The sequence below is a fragment of the Pseudophryne corroboree genome, chromosome 5 (assembly GCF_028390025.1).
Source record: "Pseudophryne corroboree isolate aPseCor3 chromosome 5, aPseCor3.hap2, whole genome shotgun sequence".
NCBI lineage: Eukaryota > Metazoa > Chordata > Amphibia > Anura > Myobatrachidae > Pseudophryne > Pseudophryne corroboree.
The window spans coordinates 336,741,820-336,751,239 of record NC_086448.1 but is presented as its reverse complement, the minus strand read 5'-3'; the positions used below and the strand labels follow the sequence as shown (position 1 = coordinate 336,751,239).

General features: G+C 45.6%; 1 long non-coding RNA gene across 1 annotated transcript in view; it reads right to left on the bottom strand.

Annotated features, from left to right (window-relative positions):
* Positions 1-4,334: 4,334 nt before the first annotated feature.
* LOC134929042 (uncharacterized) overlaps positions 4,335-9,420 on the bottom strand; it is a 41,255-nt gene continuing 36,169 nt past the window's right edge. The window contains exon 4 of the long non-coding RNA XR_010178229.1: positions 4,335-4,626. This is a non-coding gene — a long non-coding RNA (uncharacterized LOC134929042). The remainder of the gene's footprint in view (positions 4,627-9,420) is intronic.

The following is a 9,420-nucleotide window of genomic DNA, read 5'->3' as shown; positions in this document are numbered from 1 at the left end:
ATAGTAGGTGGAATGCACCTGTCTCAAGCGCAGTGGAGAATGATTTCAACGTTGTGCAAGGTTCTGATGTCCTTTGAACTTGCCACACGTGAAGTCAGTTCAGACACTGCCAGCCTGAGTCAGGTCATTCCCCTCATCAGGCTTTTGCAGAAGAAGCTGGAGACATTGAAGGAGGAGCTAACACGGAGCGATTCCGCTAGGCATGTGGGACTTGTGGATGGAGCCCTTAATTCGCTTAACAAGGATTCACGGGTGGTCAATCTGTTGAAATCAGAGCACTACATTTTGGCCACCGTGCTCGATCCTAGATCCTAGATCTAAAGCCTACCTTGGATCTCTCTTTCCGGCAGACACAAGTCTGCTGGGGTTGAAAGACCTGCTGGTGACAAAATTGTCAAGTCAAGCGGAACGCGACCTGTCAACATCTCCTCCTTCACATTCTCCCGCAACTGGGGGTGCGAGGAAAAGGCTCAGAATTCCGAGCCCACCCGCTGGCGGTGATGCAGGGCAGTCTGGAGCGACTGCTGATGCTGACATCTGGTCCGGACTGAAGGACCTGACAACGATTACGGACATGTCGTCTACTGTCACTGCATATGATTCTCTCAACATTGATAGAATGGTGGAGGATTATATGAGTGACCGCATCCAAGTAGGCACGTCACACAGTCCGTACTTATACTGGCAGGAAAAAGAGGCAATTTGGAGGCCCTTGCACAAACTGGCTTTATTCTACCTAAGTTGCCCTCCCACAAGTGTGTACTCCGAAAGAGTGTTTAGTGCCGCCGCTCACCTTGTCGGCAATCGGCGTACGAGGTTACATCCAGAAAATGTGGAGAAGATGATGTTCATTAAAATGAATTATAATCAATTCCTCCGCGGAGACATTGACCAGCAGCAATTGCCTCCACAAAGTACACAGGGAGCTGAGATGGTGGATTCCAGTGGGGACGAATTGATAATCTGTGAGGAGGGGGATGTACACGGTGATATATCGGAGGGTGATGATGAGGTGGACATCTTGCCTCTGTAGAGCCAGTTTGTGCAAGGAGAGATTAATTGCTTCTTTTTTGGGGGGGGTCCAAACCAACCCGTCATATCAGTCACAGTCGTGTGGCAGACCCTGTCACTGAAATGATGGGTTGGTTAAAGTGTGCATGTCCTGTTTTGTTTATACAACATAAGGGTGGGTGGGAGGGCCCAAGGACAATTCCATCTTGCACCTCTTTTTTCTTTTCTTTTTCTTTGCATCATGTGCTGATTGGGGAGGGTTTTTTGGAAGGGACATCCTGCGTGACACTGCAGTGCCACTCCTAAATGGGCCCGGTGTTTGTGTCGGCCACTAGGGTCGCTAATCTTACTCACACAGTCAGCTACCTCATTGCGCCTCTTTTTTTCTTTGCGTCATGTGCTGTTTGGGGAGGGTTTTTTGGAAGGGACATCCTGCGTGACACTGCAGTGCCACTCCTAGATGGGCCCGGTGTTTGTGTCGGCCACTAGGGTCGCTAATCTTACTCACACAGCTACCTCATTGCGCCTCTTTTTTTCTTTGCGTCATGTGCTGTTTGGGGAGGGTTTTTTGGAAGGGACATCCTGCGTGACACTGCAGTGCCACTCCTAGATGGGCCCGGTGTTTGTGTCGGCCACTAGGGTCGCTTATCTTACTCACACAGCAACCTCGGTGCAAATTTTAGGACTAAAAATATTGTGAGGTGTGAGGTATTCAGAATAGACTGAAAATGAGTGTAAATTATGGTTTTTGAGGTTAATAATACTTTGGGATCAAAATGACCCCCAAATTCTATGATTTAAGCTGTTTTTTAGTGTTTTTTGAAAAAAAACACCCGAATCCAAAACACACCCGAATCCGACAAAAAAAATTCGGTGAGGTTTTGCCAAAACGCGTTCGAACCCAAAACACGGCCGCGGAACCGAACCCAAAACCAAAACACAAAACCCGAAAAATTTCAGGCGCTCATCTCTAATATACACTGTACACCTAATGATAGTCACATAAATGTAAATGCAACATCAATACCATGAAGAAGAGCACAAACCTTTTTCCGTGTGCCAAGATTGGGCACAGTACAATACTGCATGTATAGTAAATTGTCGTTTTAAGTAGGTAACCAATACATTTTCATATTCTAAACACTTACTCTCAGCTGCCACATATGGACTCCCAGGAGTGGACGCTGGGGCTTCTGCTGCCCATTCGGTTGGTGGTGAAGGAGGCTGAATGGGGGTAGGAGGCGGGATTGGGGATTGATTTTCTGAGGGTGGGTCTGATTGAGAGGGGGAGGGGGGCGGAGAGGCTGTTTGGGCAAGCGAGGGGGAGGGGGCCAGAGAGGGGGACTGGGAAATAGACGGGGATTGAGAAGGGGCCTGGGAAGAAGAGGGGGATGCTGTAACAGAAGGGGAGGAGGGCTGAGTCGGGGCCTGGGAAGAAGAGGGGGATGCTGTAACAGAAGGGGAGGGGGGCTGAGTCAGGGCCTGGGAAGAAGAGGGGGATGCTGTAACAGAAGGGGAAGGGGGGCTGAGTCGGGGCCTGGGAAGATAAGGGGGATGGGGCAACAGAAGGGGAGGGGGGCTGAGAAGGGGCATGGGAAGAAGAGGGGGATGCTGTAACAGAAGGGGAGGGGGGCTGAGTAGGGGCCAGGGAAGAAGAGGGGGATGCTGTAACAGAAGGGGAGGGGGGCTGAGTCGGGGCCTGGGAAGAAGAGGGGGATGCTGTAACAGAAGGGGAGGGGGGCTGAGTCGGGGCCTGGGAAGAAGAGGGGGATGGGGCAACAGAAGGGGAGGGGGGCTGAGAAGGGGCGTGGGAAGAAGAGGGGGATGGGGAGACAGAAGGGGAGGGGGACTGAGAAGGGGCCTGGTGTCGCCTCACAGCAGCAGCAGCTTGCCGTTGTGCTCGCCCTAGAATGACATGTTATATTTAGGTTGTTTCGTTTTAATTTTTACCAACATCATATTACTATACATCATATTACTATTAATCTGTTGTGTCCCATGTTAAAGACACAGGCTTAACTTTGTTTTTGTTTTTTTTTAATGTTAAAAGTGGTGATGTTGCCCATAGCAACCAATAACATTATACCCAACATTTATTACGCTGCTTCTCTCAGAAAATATATAGAATCTGATTATTTGCTTTAGGCAACATCACCAGTTCTAAAAACCTCCCACCTTAATAAATTAACCCCACTGAGCAAGTTATTCGGTTTAGTTGACAGGCTGTGTAGCAACTCTGGACAACAACATTCAAATGTTAAGAAGCACCTTGCTACACAGTCAGTACAGCTTGCCCTAACCACACACACTGTGTCATGTTTAGTATACAATAGTTCATGGTCAGTGTTCTAAATTTTACACTATCACTAAGTGAAATTTAGCAGTTTTTGCTAATCTCACTGTTATTTAATGTATTCTGAAACTTACTGCGACGACGTCTGGTTTGGATTTGTTGGCGGAGATCCGCCAACAGGTCTGGCGTGCGTCGGCGCAAATCACTCCAGCGCCTCTCTAATTGTATAATGGTCCTCCGGCTCTTGACGCGGGTTCGCAGTAAGCGGTGGACCTCCGCGTAGGCCTCGCGCTTTACCCTATTTGGGATAAAGGGCCCAGCGCGGCCTACGCGGCGGTCCATTACCACCACCAATACGCGCAGCTCGCGTTGGCTGAAAGCTGCTGCGCACATGATGGCAATGGCGTTTTTCATATATGGGCTTATATTTATAGTGTGTGGTGGCATGTGATTGGTAGTACATTTATGGTGTAATCTAATAAACTATTGGTGTGTGCATTACACAAACGTTATTGATTGGTGCATTGCTGGGAAGGGCAGCGGGGGCAGTTCGCTATAGCGGAAATTCGCATCCGCGGAAGATAAAAAAACAACACAAAACATACACACACACACACATTTAGAAAAAAAAATTAGTTTCAATCTGGGTACTCACCACATTTGTCAAAAACAATCAGCTGCACAAAGTGTACGACATTTAGGATCATATGTAGTGTATTTGGTATTGAAAACAGAAGCACAAACAAATTAAATAAAAAAAAATAACCAATAATAAAACACTTATTAAACCAATTATGCAAATGTCTATTATAAATTCTTACTACATAATAAACATTTATAACAGCAGATTGTTTCACATTACATACTATTATTAATATTTAACATTTCTAACAAACAACAAATCTTATAGACAGACACAACAAAACAAATACACAACAACACTAACCATTTAATGCATGCACAAATGTATAGTAGTGTAAATAAGTATGAATCATTTTAGTCAATCCAACATACAACAAAATGTAAAAACTCACAAAACACATATGCAACATTATAACGGAGGAGATTTATTTTCAAATACTTGAAAAATTAGCCATACTTTGTCACAAATAAAGGTTTTTTAACACAAAATATAACACACCTACAACAGAGAGAACAGGAGTATAAGAAAATAGATACACATTTGCAAGAAACAGCAGGACACACTGAGATAGCCTACTTACCTGCTCAATATATAAGCCCTCCAAATGGGGTAGATGAATCAAATTAGATATGCCCACTTTGGCTCTAAATAAATAGGAAGCAAAACAACACAGAGACACCTACAACAGAGAGAAATGGACCATAATAAATTCATTATCCAGTGTGAACAATAGAACATACACACTGTAAAGTACAGGTAACAAATATCTTACATAGGACATAATCAACCATTTATATGTCAAACAGTTAGCCAGCAAAATAGTTACACCCTGTTTAAATAAATATCAGCATCCATTGCACACCCATACATATTTTTTTGGGTCATTGTCTAATTTAGTAATACTAACCAAGGAAACTTAGCATCAAAATCGCACTACGCAACACAACATTAAAACATTTTAAAGCTAACAAACGCACATTTGTCTGCAATATAGTGTTACAATTACTCACTGTGCAAAGAACAAGCAAACACAACCACCTTCTCATAATTTCATACAAGCTGCTTCTGGCATCATACACCCACTCACACAGGCTGAAATCCAGACTCTTAAATAAGCAGTACAATTAGTGGTCGCATTAGCATAATTTACACCTGTGTGAATTACCGCACTGGACACGCAGCTATAAATAGCTACACACCTGTGCGAACAGACATGCCACTAGCAACATGGCTACTCGTGAGGAGTTGGCAGCAGAGATGGAGCGCGTGCAGCAGCAGATGCTCGCTTTGCGAAATAAGGACCTAGCGTTAAGGAGGCAGATGCTGGAATCCGCAAGTGCGGATTTGGAAGTTGCGGAGCCCAGTACTAGAGACATTCCATCTTCTGATACCCAGCAGTTAGGAGAGGATACCCAACCAGACAGACATACTGAGGGAAGTGAGGGAGATTCTGCAATAGCCTCATAAACACAAGCTACACAATCAGCTAGTGAAGAGGAAGATGGTGATGAGGAACAGGAGGAAAGCTCACAGGCTACTTCTAAGGAAAAAAAAAAAAAGAGGCAGCCCGCCTTCACTAAGAGGGAGTTGCGTGTTTTGGTCACACAGGCCATGTCTAAAATACATCGAGGACCAAAAAACATGGGTGCTGCAACCAAAGATAGAATCTGGAGGGACATCACTGCCTCTGTGAATGAAGTCGGCTCAATAGTCCGAACATCACAGGAAGTGAGAAGACGGTAAGTGTATATTGGCAGGCCATTATCTGTGCCAAGTAAAGTAACAAATTTAAATACATGTGATGTTGTCTAGAGCAACCAAATGCATAACATGTGTATTATATATGAAAGCACATATTCATAATTTATCTTGACCTTGCCCCTATTTGTCCCCACATATGTAGTTGGGCCGACTTCAAATCCCGCCTGAAGGGCAAGAGGTCTGCAGAGTGGAATGCCTCGAGGGCAACTGGGGGAGGACCAGCAGCCACTGTGGAGTACACAGATCTGGAGGAGATGGCGATGGACTGTGTGAGCTACGAGGAGGGGGTAGGGGTGTCTCATATGGACACGGACCTGCCTGAAATACTGATGGCACATGACTTGCCAGGTAAGTTTACACACATATTCCTAAACAAAACATTAAGTGGTTCCAAAAGTCTCATGTTTAATTGTCTAACTATTTATCCACTCATTCTTCTCTTTCCTTTGAACATAACACAGCACAGGTGAGTGAGCAGGTAGAGTCAGAGGAGGGTTATGTGGCTGAGGCTGAGGTGGAGGGACCTAGTGTCTCTGGCACTGTGGGATCACAAATCCCACCCATTCAGATTCCAACTGGCCCACCCACCCAAGCCTCTGCTATCCCGGCCATCCTGTCTGAAATAACAAGCTATGGTGAGAGCCTCAATGCTTTTCAAGACAGGATGCTCCGGGAGGTGAGCCAGATACCTGTCCGGCTCACTGAGCACAGAACCAGTGTTGAGCAAGGTGTAGCTCAACTCTGCCAAGGTCTGGCAGAGATCAGGCAGGGCCAAGAGCAACTTGCCTCCCCCTTCAAAGACCTTGCAAATTCCATCTTGAAAGGACTCCAGGCCATCGCTGTCTCCCTTGCCCACAGTGGCAGAGAGCCACCAACATCTGCTCCCTCCCCTCCCTCTGCCCAGGAAGAACAGCACACTGGGCAGGGCCCTCGAAGGTCGCTTCGCAGACCGAGCCAGGAAGAACTTCCTCGGGCGGGAAAAAAAGAAGAGAAAGTGATGTCTCTCCAGATGGGCAGCACCCATGTATTTCCTGTGTCCTCGATTTATTTTTTTGTGTTGGCTTGTGTGGCCAGAATGGGTAACTCCCTCAAAGTGAAAGGATCCATTTATGTTTGTGTCTATTGTAGCCTGTGAGTTTTTTTCCTGGATACCAGAGCCATCTTCCTCTTGTGCTGTGTAGTGTTGTGTTTGTGTGTTGCTTCAAGAATCTCACTCATTTCCCCTACACAATTATGTCTGGCTGGGTGTTTACAAAATATTGTTTAGTATCATAACAAAAGCTTCTGGAGTCAGAAGATGGTCTTTCCCTAGTACTGGGTTTTGCTATGTCATTTGTGTCAGTGGCATCTGCTTGCTGCTATGTCCATCTTTGTCTGTGATGCTCACGTGTAGCCATGTTGTTTTGCACAATGAATTTATTGATTGAGTAAAAAAAAAAAAAAAATTGTGTTGGTGTACTTTATTCAACTTAATGCATTATGTAAAAATTAGCACAGTAAAGATTTGCATGGCATGTAGACATTTGTGAAACAAGAGACCAATCCGATTATTCATACAAACATTGCATCTTTCACAATGCAACTGGTATGCCTTGCACAACACTTTAATGGGCAGATACAAATAGTATTAGCAAATAGGTTCTTGGGTTACTAGGGGCAACATGACAATATTAAACATGTAAAAATATTCGCACCACAGTTACATATGAGTATTTGTTTCTCATTTGTTGGCTGCATTATGTTGCTCATTAGATTTGTTATGTAGAAAGTAACATTTTACTTTTATTTAGAATTGGCACATGTAATTTAGAAGTGAGGTTATTTCCACTTGTTTTCATTTGTTATTTTGGAAAAACAAAATTATAACATGCATTTAACATAAATGTTTAGTTCATAAATATAACAATTCATACCTTATTTGCCAGCATGTCAGAATTATAGCTGCTAATAGCAAATAAACTTATGGGTCCACACAATTGCTTTTTGCAGAATGTCAGCAGAGCAGTGTTTTGCAAGTAATTGGACAACAGATGACAGCTTTGTGTAATTAACTGCTAATTATTGCAGACACACTTGTAACCTTACTTCGCAGATGCAGAGTAAGTCCAGACCTACTCCTATACTGCGTGAGGATAGCGAACATTTGTTATCTTAATTTTACCATCGGGAGCGCATTTCTGCCAAAAACACGCCTACTGCTGGTTGCATACTCCCACATTAGCCGCCCACTTTCACGCCCATTTCGTTAGATACCGAGGCCGAGCCCCTGTCACGCCTTCGTCACTCCCTGTTTTTTGTGATGGAATACGACGAAAAAAACTGTTAGTACTTTTGCACAAGCGTCGTATCGCTGCCTTTGCGCACGCGCAGATCAACAGTCGCGCATGCGCAGTTTGCGGAAATCCGCCATTTGGCGATGCGATGAACTGCTGCGAACAACTCGGAATGAGGGCCTTTGTGCGCAAAGAAGCAGCCTGTCAGCTAAACACTCCTTAAAGGTATCCTTCACCCTTCACCAATAGTGCAATAAAACATATAAGGGAGGGATAACTTAACCAGCGCTCCTTAGTAGATTCACTATCCAGTTAGTTCCAAGTGTTTGTCTCAGTTTTAAAATTTCGTTATGTAATAAAACAGAGGGAGGAACATATATAGTGAAGTACAGTTTAATAAAGAGACATAAAACAAAAACAAATTTCATCAAAACACTCTAATTGTCTAATTGTGCACATTAATGAGGCAATATCCTTAGAGTGGAGGTTCTTCAATCATTATGAACAGAGGATAATTACCGAGATCGTAGGAACTGTGATCAAACAGTTCTAAACAGCACACAAAATGTGTTAAGGGGGTTCAGTATGGTATGACGGCATTCGGGCTCCCGGCGACCAGCACACCGGCGCCGTGAGCCCGACCGCCGGCTTACCAACAGTGTGGCGAGCGTAAATGAGCCCCTTGCGGGCTCGCTGCACTAGCCACGCTACGGGCACGGTGGCTACGCGCGCCACGCTATTTTATCCTCCCTCCAGGGGGGTCAGGGACCCCCACGAGGGAGAATAAGTGTTGGTATGCCGGCTGTCGGCATACTGAAGACCACCCGTGTTAAGGGAATCCTGGGACTTCCACGAACATCGGACTGCTATCTCCAGGAATACGCTCTGCTTACCTGACCGGAAACACCTCCTCACCGATGCGTTTCTACCCCTAGCTGGGGTCTTTTTCAAGGTGTAAATGTAAGAGGGGGTGGCGGTGCGGTGTGGTGGTGCCTGCTGCCATGCAGGTGTAGTTTCGCTACTCACCAGGCGCCGCACTCTCTCACCTTCAGGTACCGGAACCTTCAACGGACCTGGAAATCTTCAGTCGGATCCGGACACAGCGATTCCCTCTCGGAGCTGACGGACGAACGAGCTAAGGAGAAAATATACTACCTAAAGGGGGGGTATCAACCCTTCTTCCACCGGAAAAGGGGATACCCCAGGGGTGACGGTGACCTTCACCGGTTGGGTGAAAGGTCATCACAGGCACAAAGCCTCAGCCAACCAGAATTCACACACTCGCACGTAGTGTGATGAAGGGGTTCTTACGTCTGTGAGCAAAACTCCATTCCGGCACTCAGTGACAGACAAAGGGACAAACGTACACAGATGCTACTCACCGTCAGTTCCGCACTGCGAATGTCTTCTCCTCTTACAGGTCCCTGTAAGGAGGCAAA